The 15,508-nt window shown below is 44.9% G+C and overlaps 8 non-coding genes across 8 annotated transcripts; 7 read left to right on the forward strand and 1 right to left on the reverse strand.

The window, feature by feature from the left end:
* The first annotated feature begins 809 nt into the window (after positions 1-809).
* Positions 810-1,108, forward strand: LOC146693502 (signal recognition particle RNA). The gene has a single exon (XR_014915005.1).
* A 711-nt stretch (positions 1,109-1,819) lies between these two features.
* Positions 1,820-1,902, forward strand: trnal-cag (transfer RNA leucine (anticodon CAG)). Its single transcript has one exon. It is a non-coding gene; the product is annotated as a tRNA-Leu (tRNA).
* Positions 1,903-3,815: 1,913 nt separating this feature from the next.
* On the forward strand, positions 3,816-4,108 carry LOC146693504 (signal recognition particle RNA). The gene has a single exon (XR_014914962.1).
* A 711-nt stretch (positions 4,109-4,819) lies between these two features.
* trnal-cag (transfer RNA leucine (anticodon CAG)) lies at positions 4,820-4,902 on the forward strand. Its single transcript has one exon. It is a non-coding gene; the product is annotated as a tRNA-Leu (tRNA).
* Positions 4,903-6,253: 1,351 nt separating this feature from the next.
* On the reverse strand, positions 6,254-6,325 carry trnaq-uug (transfer RNA glutamine (anticodon UUG)). Its single transcript has one exon. It is a non-coding gene; the product is annotated as a tRNA-Gln (tRNA).
* A 488-nt stretch (positions 6,326-6,813) lies between these two features.
* LOC146693507 (signal recognition particle RNA) lies at positions 6,814-7,112 on the forward strand. Its single transcript, XR_014914954.1, has one exon.
* Positions 7,113-7,823: 711 nt separating this feature from the next.
* On the forward strand, positions 7,824-7,906 carry trnal-cag (transfer RNA leucine (anticodon CAG)). Its single transcript has one exon. It is a non-coding gene; the product is annotated as a tRNA-Leu (tRNA).
* A 2,741-nt stretch (positions 7,907-10,647) lies between these two features.
* trnal-cag (transfer RNA leucine (anticodon CAG)) lies at positions 10,648-10,730 on the forward strand. The gene has a single exon. It is a non-coding gene; the product is annotated as a tRNA-Leu (tRNA).
* Positions 10,731-15,508: the final 4,778 nt, after the last annotated feature.

Below are 15,508 nucleotides of genomic sequence, written 5' to 3' on the forward strand. Positions count from 1 at the left end.
CGCAAAAGTCACAAACACTCTGCTGACTCACTAACTGTACAGCTCCAAACCTCTTCCGACCTCAAAGTCAGCACAGAAAGTGGGCGCCACGAGCTTCGTAGTATGTGTTTACATGGCTGAACAGCTGCTATATTCGAACAAACGCCTTCAGAAGAGACTGCGACCTGAACGCAGTGCCTTCGACCGCTTGGCGACCAAAAACAAGTTACCACTATGTGACATGCAGTATGGTTTCACCTCCCAAAAAGCAGATGCCACCGAGATTTGAACGCGGATCGCTGGATTCAAAGTCCAGAGTGCTAACCATTACACCATGGAACCGATGTGAAACTGTGTGAACTGTCATGTCATGGCAACCTGTCTAAAAGTATTCAGCCAAATGATCAGTATCCATGACATTGTAGATTATTCGCACTACGTTTCCATGGCTGAACAGCTGCTATATGTGTTATGAGAAGGATAATGTGTGTTTCTTCCAAAGTATCTAACAGTGGTAACCTCCACCAAACTGGCACTGCAATGTCAGAATGGCTGAGCGGTCTAAGGCGCTGCGTTCAGGTTGCAGTCTCCCCTGGAGGTGTGGCTTTGAATCCCACTTCTGACATTGAAGCTTTACTCTTCTTGATATTGTGACAAAATACTCTTGGGTTAACCACGAGCTTTCTAAAAACTTGCATATAACAATTGTGCACCATTCATTCCTCATCTTTGCTGCCCATCATTACAACTTTGCTAATGATGGGCAGCAGGTTAGTGTCATGATGTTACCTCAGACATGGTTAAAAGCCCTGTTAACGTAAGTGCTTCTCGCCGGTTGCGGTGGCGCGTACCTGTAATCCAAGCTACCGCGAGGCTGAGGTTTGAGGATTGTTTGAGCTCAGGAGCTCTGAGCTGCAGCAGGCTATGTCGATCGGGTGTCCGCATTGCGTTCGGCATTGATATGGTGATCCTGGGGGAGCCTGGGACCACCAGGTCACCTAAGGAGGGGTGCACCGGCCCAGGTCGGAGACGGAGCAGGTCAAAGCCCCTGTGTCGCTCAGTAGTGGGATCGCACCTGTGAATAGATGCTGTAGCGCAGCCTGAGCAATACAGCTAGACCCAATCTTTATACACATCCTTATACTTGTCTCTAGAACACTCAGCAGCCTCATCAGCATGTCTTGGTCTTTTTAATTCAAGTCCAAAACACTCACAAATCTGCTGCTCTGCTTGTCCGGCACCACCTCCACCTGCAGGACAGCTGCAACTACATCCTCCACTCTAAACACGCCACCGCCCAGCAGGTGGAGACAAACTCAAAGTAGGACATTTCCTTGGTGAGGAGAGAGGATGGAACCAAAAATGCATTTATCCCCGTGTTCTGTGTTGATGAAAATCACCCAACAGGAAAGCAGCTGGGCATTCATTTGAAACCAGTTCACAGGTTGGGCTGTGGTTCCCCCTCTAGCGTGTCTGCTTGAACTTTCAACTGTGAACCTCTTAGATCCAACCTTCCCAACTGCTCATCTCGCAAAAGACAAAATAGAAGAACCCAGAATGTCTTTTTATACCTGCTCACGCTTTTTCACGCTTCCCTCACAGGACGTCACATTTCACACTTTGGCCATCCAATCAAGTTGTTGACATCTAATCATTCCTGTCCACCACACCTGATCTTTCTATTTCGATCTGACTTACAACATTTAACACAAACTTTTAAATCAATATATTTTCTTAGTAATTATTTTTATTTGTTTATTACATGCACTTAACATACAAGTATGTCAAATGGAAATCAGCAACTGCGTGGGATTATTCAACTAGTTGGCTGCTGCAATGTGTCAGGATGGCCGAGCGGTCTAAGGCGCTGCGTTCAGGTCGCAGTCTCACCTGGAGGCGTGGTTTCGAATCCCACTTCTGACAATTGTATCTTGGCACTTCTTTCTTCCTTCTACTCATGGGTCTTTGATCAGTGGTTGTTGATTAATGGTCATGAGAATTTGCATAATCGTGATGAAGGAACTGACCTCCAAGCCCACTGTTCCTTCAGGGGGCTACTTTCAGTCATTATGCAAATATACTGTTTATAAGATTGGGGAAACCTGCAGTCAGCTGACACTGAAGAAGTCACTTGGATGAGTGACGAGACATTTTTCCCACTGAAAACGCTACATTCAGATGAACAGAATCAACCTTTGGAGACGTCTTACTGTTGTGACAAAATACACTTGAAACTGGCAATTCTATATCAGTGGAGAACCAATTCCAACAGTCTAAGAGATGTCCATCAAGAGCCTGGGACGGTGGTATAATGTAGACCTCAATGATACCTGGCAACTTGACAAACGAAGGCAAAACTTGGCTAATGACCTCAGGCGGATTAACAACACTGCACTCCTTGAGTGAGGCTTGAGATGTCACTCAAGGACTCCCGGGACCCCATAGTGAGGGGCGCTGCTCCCACCCTAGCAACAGGGAGGAAGTGGACCACAGCCACGTCTGTGCTACAGGCCAAATCGGCTCTGAGCCATAATGACATGGTGGGTCGCGTCCAACAGGGCAGAGAAGGATTTGGTCTTGGCAACCTCGGTGGCAACAGGCATCTGTAACCGAACGTCAAAAAATGGTGGTGGAGGAGGTGTGTCGAAAGGAGGAAACAGTAAGACACGCCAGAGCCATAGCGCTGGCCAAGCAGGGTCACTGGATGAATTGGGAGAGTTTTGAAAAGAGGAAACTCTTATGGAGTGAAATCTGGTGAAATCGGTGGGACCTGATTTTTGGGGGGTGAAACCATACTGCATGTCTTCTCTGGCACATTGAATTTCTGTATGACTTGTGTTTTCTGTGAGAGCTTTATAAAATCAAGCAGCTAACCATGACGTCTGCCTTTACAAAACACTTGTCAATCACTAAAGAGTTCCTTCACTTGTCAGTCACTATGTGGTACTAAAGAGCTGTCAACGAAATTCAGTTACAACCCACACAAAGTTACAGATTGGAGTATCCGAGTGCTGAGGTGCGCTTGTGCGCAAAAGTCACAAACACTCTGCTGACTCACTAACTGTACAGCTCCAAACCTCTTCCGACCTCAAAGTCAGCACAGAAAGTGGGCGCCACGAGCTTCGTAGTATGTGTTTACATGGCTGAACAGCTGCTATATTCGAACAAACGCCTTCAGAAGAGACTGCGACCTGAACGCAGTGCCTTCGACCGCTTGGCGACCAAAAACAAGTTACCACTATGTGACATGCAGTATGGTTTCACCTCCCAAAAAGCAGATGCCACCAAGATTTGAACGCGGATCGCTGGATTCAAAGTCCAGAGTGCTAACCATTACACCATGGAACCGATGTGAAACTGTGTGAACTGTCATGTCATGGCAACCTGTCTAAAAGTATTCAGCCAAATGATCAGTATGCATGACATTGTAGATTATTCGCACTACGTTTCCATGGCTGAACAGCTGCTATATGTGTTATGAGAAGGATAATGTGTGTTTCTTCCAAAGTATCTAACAGTGGTAACCTCCACCAAACTGGCACTGCAATGTCACAATGGCTGAGCGGTCTAAGGCGCTGAGTTCAGGTTGCAGTCTCCCCTGGAGGTGTGGCTTTGAATCCCACTTCTGACATTGAAGCTTTACTCTTCTTGATATTGTGACAAAATACTCTTGGGTTAACCACGAGCTTTCTAAAAACTTGCATATAACAATTGTGCACCATTCATTCCTCATCTTTGCTGCCCATCATTACAACTTTGCTAATGATGGGCAGCAGGTTAGTGTCATGATGTTACCTCAGACATGGTTAAAAGCCCTGTTAACGTAAGTGCTTCTCGCCGGGTGCGGTGGCGCGTGCCTGTAATCCAAGCTACCGCGAGGCTGAGGTTTGAGGATTGTTTGAGCTCAGGAGCTCTGAGCTGCAGCAGGCTATGTCGATCGGGTGTCCGCATTGCGTTCGGCATTGATATGGTGATCCTGGGGGAGCCTGAGACCACCAGGTCACCTAAGGAGGGGTGCCCAGGTCATAGACGGAGCAGGTCAAAGCCCCCGTGTCGCTCAGTAGTGGGATCGCACCTGTGAATAGATGCTGTAGCGCACCCTGAGCAATACAGCTAGACCCAATCTTTATACACATCCTTATACTTGTCTCTAGATCACACAGCAACCTCATCAGCATGTCTTGGTCTTTTTAATTCAAGTCCAAAACACTCACAAATCTGCTGCTCTGCTTGTCCGGCACCACCTCCACCTGCAGGACAGCTGCAACTACATCCTCCACTCTAAACACGCCACCGCCCAGCAGGTGGAGACAAACTCAAAGTAGGACATTTCCTTGGTGAGGAGAGAGGATGGAACCAAAAATGCATTTATCCCCGTGTTCTGTGTTGATGAAAATCACCCAACAGGAAAGCAGCTGGGCATTCATTTGAAACCAGTTCACAGGTTGGGCTGTGGTTCCCCCTCTAGCGTGTCTGCTTGAACTTTCAACTGTGAACCTCTTAGATCCAACCTTCCCAACTGCTCATCTCGCAAAAGACAAAATAGAAGAACCCAGAATGTCTTTTTATACCTGCTCACGCTTTTTCACGCTTCCCTCACAGGACGTCACATTTCACACTTTGGCCATCCAATCAAGTTGTTGACATCTAATCATTCCTGTCCACCACACCTGATCTTTCTATTTCGATCTGACTTACAACATTTAACACAAACTTTTAAATCAATATATTTTCTTAGTAATTATTTTTATTTGTTTATTACATGCACTTAACATACAAGTATGTCAAATGGAAATCAGCAACTGCGTGGGATTATTCAACTAGTTGGCTGCTGCAATGTGTCAGGATGGCCGAGCGGTCTAAGGCGCTGCGTTCAGGTCGCAGTCTCACCTGGAGGCGTGGGTTCGAATCCCACTTCTGACAATTGTATCTTGGCACTTCTTTCTTCCTTCTACTCATGGGTCTTTGATCAGTGGTTGTTGATTAATGGTCATGAGAATTTGCATAATCGTTATGAAGGAACTGACCTCCAAGCCCACTGTTCCTTCAGGGGGCTACTTTCAGTCATTATGCAAATATACTGTTTATAAGATTGGGGAAACCTGCAGTCAGCTGACACTGAAGAAGTCACTTGGATGAGTGACGAGACATTTTTCCCACTGAAAACGCTACATTCAGATGAACAGAATCAACCTTTGGAGACTTCTTACTGTTGTGACAAAATACACTTGAAACTGGCAATTCTATATCAGTGGAGAACCAATTCCAACAGTCTAAGAGATGTCCATCAAGAGCCTGGGACGGTGGTATAATGTAGACCTCAATGATACCTGGCAACTTGACAAACGAAGGCAAAACTTGGCTAATGACCTCAGGCGGATTAACAACACTGCACTCCTTGAGTGAGGCTTGAGATGTCACTCAAGGACTCCCGGGACCCCATAGTGAGGGGCGCTGCTCCCACCCTAGCAACAGGGAGGAAGTGGACCACAGCCACGTCTGTGCTACAGGCCAAATCGGCTCTGAGCCATAATGACATGGTGGGTCGCGTCCAACAGGGCAGAGAAGGATTTGGTCTTGGCAACCTCGGTGGCAACAGGCATCTGTAACCGAACGTCAAAAAATGGTGGTGGAGGAGGTGTGTCGAAAGGAGGAAACAGTAAGACACGCCAGAGCCATAGCGCTGGCCAAGCAGGGTCACTGGATGAATTGGGAGAGTTTTGAAAAGAGGAAACTCTTATGGAGTGAAATCTGGTGAAATCGGTGGGACCTGATTTTTGGGGGGTGAAACCATACTGCATGTCTTCTCTGGCACATTGAATTTCTGTATGACTTGTGTTTTCTGTGAGAGCTTTATAAAATCAAGCAGCTAACCATGACGTCTGCCTTTACAAAACACTTGTCAATCACTAAAGAGTTCCTTCACTTGTCAGTCACTATGTGGTACTAAAGAGCTGTCTGAAATTCAGTTACAACCCACACAAAGTTACAGATTGGAGTATCCGAGTGCTGAGGTGCGCTTGTGCGCAAAAGTCACAAACACTCTGCTGACTCACTAACTGTACAGCTCCAAACCTCTTCCGACCTCAAAGTCAGCACAGAAAGTGGGCGCCACGAGCTTCGTAGTATGTGTTTACATGGCTGAACAGCTGCTATATTCGAACAAACGCCTTCAGAAGAGACTGCGACCTGAACGCAGTGCCTTCGACCGCTTGGCGACCAAAAACAAGTTACCACTATGTGACATGCAGTATGGTTTCACCTCCCAATAAGCAGGTCCCACCGAGATTTGAACGCGGATCGCTGGATTCAAAGTCCAGAGTGCTAACCATTACACCATGGAACCGATGTGAAACTGTGTGAACTGTCATGTCATGGCAACCTGTCTAAAAGTATTCAGCCAAATGATCAGTATGCATGACATTGTAGATTATTCGCACTACGTTTCCATGGCTGAACAGCTGCTATATGTGTTATGAGAAGGCTAATGTGTGTTTCTTCCAAAGTATCTAACAGTGGTAACCTCCACCAAACTGGCACTGCAATGTCAGAATGGCTGAGCGGTCTAAGACGCTGCGTTCAGGTTGCAGTCTCCCCTGGAGGTGTGGCTTTGAATCCCACTTCTGACATTGAAGCTTTACTCTTCTTGATATTGTGACAAAATACTCTTGGGTTAACCACGAGCTTTCTAAAAACTTGCATATAACAATTGTGCACCATTCATTCCTCATCTTTGCTGCCCATCATTACAACTTTGCTAATGATGGGCAGCAGGATAGTGTCATGATGTTACCTCAGACATGGTTAAAAGCCCTGTTAACGTAAGTGCTTCTCGCCGGTTGCGTTGGCGCGTGCCTGTAATCCAAACTACCGGGAGACTGAGGTTTGAGGATCGTTTGAGCTCAGGAGCTCTGAGCTGCAGCAGGCTATGTCGATCGGGTGTCCGCATTGCGTTCGGCATTGATATGGTGATCCTGGGGGAGCCTGAGACCACCAGGTCACCTAAGGAGGGGTGCACCGGCCCAGGTCGGAGACGGAGCAGGTCAAAGCCCCCGTGTCGCTCAGTAGTGGGATCGCACCTGTGAATAGATGCTGTAGCGCAGCCTGAGCAATACAGCTAGACCCAATCTTTATACACATCCTTATACTTGTCTCTAGATCACACAGCAACCTCATCAGCATGTCTTGGTCTTTTTAATTCAAGTCCAAAACACTCACAAATCTGCTGCTCTGCTTGTCCGGCACCACCTCCACCTGCAGGACAGCTGCAACTACATCCTCCACTCTAAACACGCCACCGCCCAGCAGGTGGAGACAAACTCAAAGTAGGACATTTCCTTGGTGAGGAGAGAGGATGGAACCAAAAATGCATTTATCCCCGTGTTCTGTGTTGATGAAAATCACCCAACAGGAAAGCAGCTGGGCATTCATTTGAAACCAGTTCACAGGTTGGGCTGTGGTTCCCCCTCTAGCGTGTCTGCTTGAACTTTCAACTGTGAACCTCTTAGATCCAACCTTCCCAACTGCTCATCTCGCAAAAGACAAAATAGAAGAACCCAGAATGTCTTTTTATACCTGCTCACGCTTTTTCACGCTTCCCTCACAGGACGTCACATTTCACACTTTGGCCATCCAATCAAGTTGTTGACATCTAATCATTCCTGTCCACCACACCTGATCTTTCTATTTCGATCTGACTTACAACATTTAACACAAACTTTTAAATCAATATATTTTCTTAGTAATTATTTTTATTTGTTTATTACATGCACTTAACATACAAGTATGTCAAATGGAAATCAGCAACTGCGTGGGATTATTCAACTAGTTGGCTGTTGCAATGTGTCAGGATGGCCGAGCGGTCTAAGGCGCTGCGTTCAGGTCGCAGTCTCACCTGGAGGCGTGGGTTCGAGTCCCACTTCTGACAATTGTATCTTGGCACTTCTTTCTTCCTTCTACTCATGTATCTTTGATCAGTGGTTGTTGATCAATGGTCATGAGAATTTGCATAATCGTGATGAAGGAACTGACCTCCAAGCCCACTGTTCCTTCAGGGGTCTGCTTTCAGTCATTATGAAAATATACTGTTTATAAGATTGGGGAAACCTGCAGTCAGCTGACACTGAAGAAGTCACTTGGATGAGTGACGAGACATTTTTCCCACTGAAAACGCTACATTCAGATGAACAGAATCAACCTTTGGAGACTTCTTACTGTTGTGACAAAATACACTTGAAACTGGCAATTCTATATCAGTGGAGAACCAATTCCAACAGTCTAAGAGATGTCCATCAAGAGCCTGGGACGGTGGTATAATGTAGACCTCAATGATACCTGGCAACTTGACAAACGAAGGCAAAACTTGGCTAATGACCTCAGGCGGATTAACAACACTGCACTCCTTGAGTGAGGCTTGAGATGTCACTCAAGGACTCCCGGGACCCCATAGTGAGGGGCGCTGCTCCCACCCTAGCAACAGGGAGGAAGTGGACCACAGCCACGTCTGTGCTACAGGCCAAATCGGCTCTGAGCCATAATGACATGGTGGGTCGCGTCCAACAGGGCAGAGAAGGATTTGGTCTTGGCAACCTCGGTGGCAACAGGCATCTGTAACCGAACGTCAAAAAATGGTGGTGGAGGAGGTGTGTCGAAAGGAGGAAACAGTAAGACACGCCAGAGCCATAGCGCTGGCCAAGCAGGGTCACTGGATGAATTGGGAGAGTTTTGAAAAGAGGAAACTCTTATGGAGTGAAATCTGGTGGGACCTGATTTTTGGGGGGTGAAACCATACTGCATGTCTTCTCTGGCACATTGAATTTCTGTATGACTTGTGTTTTCTGTGAGAGCTTTATAAAATCAAGCAGCTAACCATGACGTCTGCCTTTACAAAACATGTCAATCACTAAAGAGTTCCTTCACTTGTCAGTCACTATGTGGTACTAAAGAGCTGTCTGAAATTCAGTTACTTTACTTAGTACTATGTTCCTCCTACGCCGAGCGGCGCATCGGGCAGCTAGTGATCTCCATCGATGTCGGTCAGCAGCGACTGCTTCAGCTTCGTCCCAGGCAATGTCGACAGTTCTCAGATCGTCCATAAATGTTCGACGCCATGTGATCTTTGGTCGGCCTTGCTTTCGCTTGCCAGTGCGTGGACGCCATGTCATGGTAATCTTAGCTGGGCGATGAGGGGGTAGGTGTAAAATATGTCCCGCAAAGCGAAAGCACCTTTCTGCAACAACATCGGCTAATGGGCGGGTGCCTGCTCTTCGTGGGACCTCCTCATTTGTTATTCGGTCCCGGTAGGAAATTCTCAGGATTCGCCGCAAGCCACGTTGTTGAAGCACGTTCAGGTGTTGAATAATTGCACTTGTTGAGCGCCAGGTTTCACTAGCGTAACGTGCAGTAGGGAAGACTATAGAGTTCAGTAGTCTGATCTTGACCCTTACATTCAGGGAGGTCGAGTTCCAAATAGGTTGGAGACGTCGCAGGACACCAACTGCCTTCCCTACTCTGCCGTCGACATCCCGATCAGAGACCCCGTCATTCGAGATGATGCTGCCAAGATATGTAAAATTCTCCACCTCTTCAGCACGTTGTTGGTTGATCATGACAGGAATGTGGGCACGTGCATAGCCAACTCGGAGTACCTTGGTTTTTTTGGCACTGATTCTCTGCAGGGCCGCGGTCAACGAAATTCAGTTACAACCCACACAAAGTTACAGATTGGAGTATCCGAGTGCTGAGGTGCGCTTGTGCGCAAAAGTCACAAACACTCTGCTGACTCACTAACTGTACAGCTCCAAACCTCTTCCGACCTCAAAGTCAGCACAGAAAGTGGGCGCCACGAGCTTCGTAGTATGTGTTTACATGGCTGAATAGCTGCTATATTCGAACAAACGCCTTCAGAGGAGACTGCGACCTGAACGCAGTGCCTTCGCCCGCTTGGCGACCAAAAACAAGTTATCACTATGTGACATGCAGTATGGTTTCACCTCCCAATAAGCAGGTCCCACCAAGATTTGAACGCAGATCGCTGGATTCAAAGTCCAGAGTGCTAAACATTACACCATGGAACCGATGTGAAACTGTGTGAACTGTCATGTCATGGCAACCTGTCTAAAAGTATTCAGCCAAATGATCAGTATGGATGACATTGTAGATTATTCGCACTACGTTTCCATGGCTGAACAGCTGCTAGATGTTACCTCAGACATGGTTAAAAGCCCTGTTAACAGGAAAGCAGCTGGGCATTCATTTGAAACCAGTTCACAGGTTGGGCTGTGGTTCCCCCTCTAGCGTGTCTGCTTGAACTTTCAACTGTGAACCTCTTAGATCCAACCTTCCCAACTGCTCATCTCGCAAAAGACAAAATAGAAGAACCCAGAATGTCTTTTTATACCTGCTCACGCTTTTTCACGCTTCCCTCACAGGACGTCACATTTCACACTTTGGCCATCCAATCAAGTTGTTGACATCTAATCATTCCTGTCCACCACACCTGATCTTTCTATTTCGATCTGACTTACAACATTTAACACAAACTTTTAAATCAATATATTTTCTTAGTAATTATTTTTATTTGTTTATTACATGCACTTAACATACAAGTATGTCAAATGGAAATCAGCAACTGCGTGGGATTATTCAACTAGTTGGCTGTTGCAATGTGTCAGGATGGCCGAGCGGTCTAAGGCGCTGCGTTCAGGTCGCAGTCTCACCTGGAGGCGTGGGTTCGAATCCCACTTCTGACAATTGTATCTTGGCACTTCTTTCTTCCTGGTACTCATGGGTCTTTGATCAGTGGTTAGAGAGTTAATCTCATACAGCTTATGACAAAATTTGATCCGAAGTGATTGATGGCCCTAATCACGACCTTTTGACCTCCCGCCCCTCCCCCCCGGAAGCGTGTAATGAGCGTGACGAATCGCATCCGGAGAAGGGGTGTGGGAAACCCCCCGCGTGTCGAATTGCATCCTGAGAAGGGGGGGGTGAACCCCGGAAGCGCGCCATCTGTTGCTAACCGTGTCGAATTGCATCCTGAGAAAGGAGGGGGGGAACCTCCGGAAGCGCGCCATCTGTTGGAGGAGAATAAAAAAGCAGAGAGGTGGAGTCCGTCACAATTTCTAAGGCACAGACACAAGATGGATTTCCTTCTGCAGCCCAGCAGCGTTCCTGTGTCCGATGAGATCTGCTCTCCCAAAGAAGAAGGCTTTGAATATGACATATTCAATCTCGATCCGGACCTTATGACCCTACCGGAAATACTCCGGAAGTGTCTAGTCATTTTCAGACCTGTTGCGTCATGTTCCCTAAGCACAGCGGTGATGCAGCAGCTGATTCTGTGATGTATAGAGAGACAGAGCGGGTGTAATTTTACTTTCTTAAGCTGCACCGGCGTTTGTAATGGAAATAAAGAGTGACTTCCTGTAGAGATTTCAATAGTATTTTATTTTCCTATAATACAGACGCTGTAAAAAACCTTTAAGATACACCATAGCTTGTGATGAAAAGAAGAACTTTCTATCCGCTTGTAACCTACAGGCTGCCTATGTGTAAAAAACGAATAAATATCCCTTAGTGAATACTACTTTTCCTTTTGAGAGACTGAAAAACAAACCAGCGACAGGCGATCTTGTTTCACTCACACACACACACACACACACACACACACACACACACACACACACACACACACCCCGCGGGCCAAGGAGGAGTTTTTTTCTTCAATACTTTAACAATAAGTTTTCTCAATAGATAGAAAATGATGACGCTGAGGAGTCAACATCCGATATTATCATTGCTTGTAACCCGGTAAATAATTTCGTACATCTCCCCATAAAACAAGTCTTAGCGGGGAAAAAAGCTCATATTCGAATAAGTTTATTAAAGCACCCCCCTCTGTGGGAAAGAGTCAACCATGAGGCGAGTTTTGTCAACAGCAATTGTCCATTTGGTAAAACAAATATCCGTCTCAAAGTCATATTTTACCGTTGCAGAATGCGGAAAACAGACGGCGTTCGCAAGAAGGCACACACACACACACACACACACACACACACCCCGCGGGCCAAGGAGGAGTTTTTTTTCTTCAATACTTTAACAATAAGTTTTCTCAATAGATAGAAAATGATGACGCTGAGGAGTCAACATCCGATATTATCATTGCTTGTAACCCGGTAAATAATTTCGTACATCTCCTCCCCTAAAATAAGCCTTAGCGGAAAAAAAAGCTCATATTCGAATAAGTTTATTAAAGCACCCCCCTCTGTGGGAAAGAGTCAACCATGAGGCGAGTTTTGTCAACAGCAATTGTCCATTTGGTAAAACAAATATCCGTCTCAAAGTCATATTTTACCGTTGCAGAATGCGGAAAACAGAAGGCACACACACACACACACACACACACACACACACCGCGGGTCAAGGAGGAGTGAGACAGCAGAATAGTTTTTTTCTTCATTACTTTTACAATGGGATTTCTCAATAGATAGAAAATGATGACGCTGAGGAGTCAACATCCGATATTATCATTGCTTGTAACCCGGTAAATAATTTCGTACATCTCCCCATAAAACAAGTCTTAGTGGAAAAAAGCTCATATTCGAATAAGTTTATTCCCCTCTGTGGGAAAGAGTTTTTTTCTCAGAGTCAACCATGAGGCGAGTTTTGTCAACAGCAAGAACAAAGCCAGACAACTGTTGCCCATAAGGTAAAACAAATATCCGCCTCTAAGTCGTATTTTACCGTTGCAGAATGTGGAAAACAGACAGCGTTCACAAGAAGGCATTCAAAAAAAGGAAATTGGATACCCCAACTCTCCCGACTGCACACACACACACACACACACACACACACACACACACACACACACACACACACACACACACACACACACGCTTGCATAGATAAACTCTGAATATAGTAGTGGGACTTCAGCTGTTTATGTAACTTACTATCTTAAGACTTTTGTGTCTACAATAATTAGTTTCCTTGGAACCAGATCCCTACCTGTTAATAATTCTCCACTGTACCCATGGTTCAGAAAATTACAGTCAGCCTGCCAGGGACACGTCACTCAGAGAGCTTTTAGAAACATGAGAGGCATCCATACATTTAGAGCACGGGTCTGTTATCAGAAAAAAGTACAAGCCGGAGTTGAATGGTGTTCAGTTTCACCTTCCTTCCTGTTGCTCTATGACGTAGTTTGAAACAGAAACCACAAGTGAGTCAGTCTCGGGTCGAGGTTAGGATTTCCAAAATCAGAGTTCACACACATGTAGCTCTTGATCATATATGTTCATATGTTAACAGTCTTTTTCTTCCCCTTCTTTATTTCTGCGGGAGTCAGGTGGCAGGAACTCTGTGGAGGTATTTCATCTCCAAAGGCATTGAGTATCTGGACACTGTGTTTTTCATCCTGAGGAAAAAATTTAACCAGGTCACCTTCCTGCACGTCTACCATCATTGCTCCATGTTCACGCTCTGGTGGATTGGCATCAAGTGGGTGGCAGGAGGACAGTGTGAGTAGCTTACAACACAGCAGACATCAGCTATATGATATATATATGAATTTATCAGCATTGCTGTTGATAAAGCCTTCATCGGCTCTGTAGTTTTGTGGTTTATACTGGGTGAGGGCTGGGAAGAGACACAAATGCCTTGGTGGATGCTTCAGGAAGCTAAACCAAACATGTGGAGCTACTTGTCTATAAACCTTTTATTCACTACTGGTTAATGTATTCATTATTGTTGTTTGTTGAGCTTTTTTTTTTTTTTTTTTTATAATATGCATCTGCATATTAACAGCCATGCTAGCAACTCTGTAAAGGTATACCATTGGCAGAGGAGCACTTTGAGCTAAGTGCTAATGCCAACAAGGCAACATGTTGAGAGTAATAGCATTTAATCGCTGAAGTTTACTATTGGGTACAATGTTTATCGTGTTCACAGTATGTATTTAGCATGATAACACGCTATCACTTGCTAATTAGTAAACACAGGTGCAGCTATATGTATATTTGCAAGTAGATGATTGTGACTGAGAGTAAACTGAGTCTGAACACTGATGAGGAAGCTAGATGACAAATTTCACTGAAACCCACAAGCATAGTATCGTCATATGTAGCTTGGATAGTTTAATCTGGATTCATGGGCCCCTGGACCTACACTTGTTTGTATCTCCCACCCCCTCAACTATTGCCTTTTTATTGGATACAGACAGCAGGAGTTCAGAGCAACTCAGTTTAAGATTTTTTTTAACTATAGTAAGCAGAACAAAATTAAAAACTTATTGTTTCTTCTACTGCAGCATTCTTTGGTGCACATATGAATGCGATGATCCATGTCCTGATGTACCTGTATTACAGTCTTGCCTCCTGTGGACCTAAGATCCAAAAGTACCTGTGGTGGAAGAAGTATCTGACAATTATCCAGATGGTAGGTTGATTTCCAGGGTGGCTGATTTTGAAATTAAATATACTGATTGTAGGGATCATTTGACTGAAAATCATTCTTCTTGCTATGAAAGAACGGTGAAAACACAATATGGTGCAAAAGCATAACTCTTATTCTCTCTTTGGGGCTCAGATTCAGTTCCATGTCACCATCGGTCACACGGCCTTGTCTCTCTATCTCTAAAGACAGAGCACATATCTGAACCACTGGAACACAGAGGTAAGAGAAATCTGTGGAGATACATGCGAAGGATTAAACTATAAATTAGTTAATATTAGATTATTTCTGCCAAGAAAAATGTTGCCTGAGTTGATGTAGCAGTAATCTTGTTTGCGTTGGCCATGTTTCTTTTGGTTTGTGTTACCTTACCTGCTTTTCTTTCATACTCTCTTTAGGTAATAAAGCCACATCTTTACCATGAAGCTACCTTTGGCTCTGGTGTTTGCACTCACCCTCCCCATCATCAGGGCTCAGGTTCCTCACTGGGGCCCGTGTCCAGAGCCTGCTGTTCAACCCCCCGTCAGCCTTAAACAGGTACCAGTGACGATGCAGACTGTGCAGAATATGCTGAACACATTAGGCGTGAATGTCATGAGATACTTCTTCTCTCGCACAGTTTGAAAAGGAAAAAGCTGACACCACAAACATTATCAGAGATTTCTGTTAAACGAGAATTTATTAATATAAATATTGTTTTCATGTGAAAAAATAATTTAATTTATTAAAAGTACTTTTTATTTATATAGTTTATAATATATATATATATATATTTTTTTTTTTTTCAGCATTTCAGCATAATCTTTGTTGTAAGTCAACTCAGTACCCAAAGTATTGTGTAAGTAAAGCTTTTCAGTACCTTTAATAGCATAGAAATGTGCATACATTAGTACAATAACTGAATAAATGAAGACAGACTTTTTCCCAGAGGGGAAACTTGGCAAAACATTGTGTTTAATTACTTCCTCAGCTGGTGTAGAGTAGGTTTTTATAAAACACATACCATATATCAGAGTATGTAGATTTATTCATAGTCTGCCGACCCCCTCTTCTTCTTCTCTGTGTTGGTGTTGTTGTT

This window comes from Copadichromis virginalis, linkage group LG14, assembly GCF_057382275.1.
Source record: "Copadichromis virginalis isolate Kocher_CV1m ecotype Utaka linkage group LG14, C_Virginalis_male_GT1.1, whole genome shotgun sequence".
Classification (NCBI taxonomy): Eukaryota; Metazoa; Chordata; class Actinopteri; order Cichliformes; family Cichlidae; genus Copadichromis; species Copadichromis virginalis.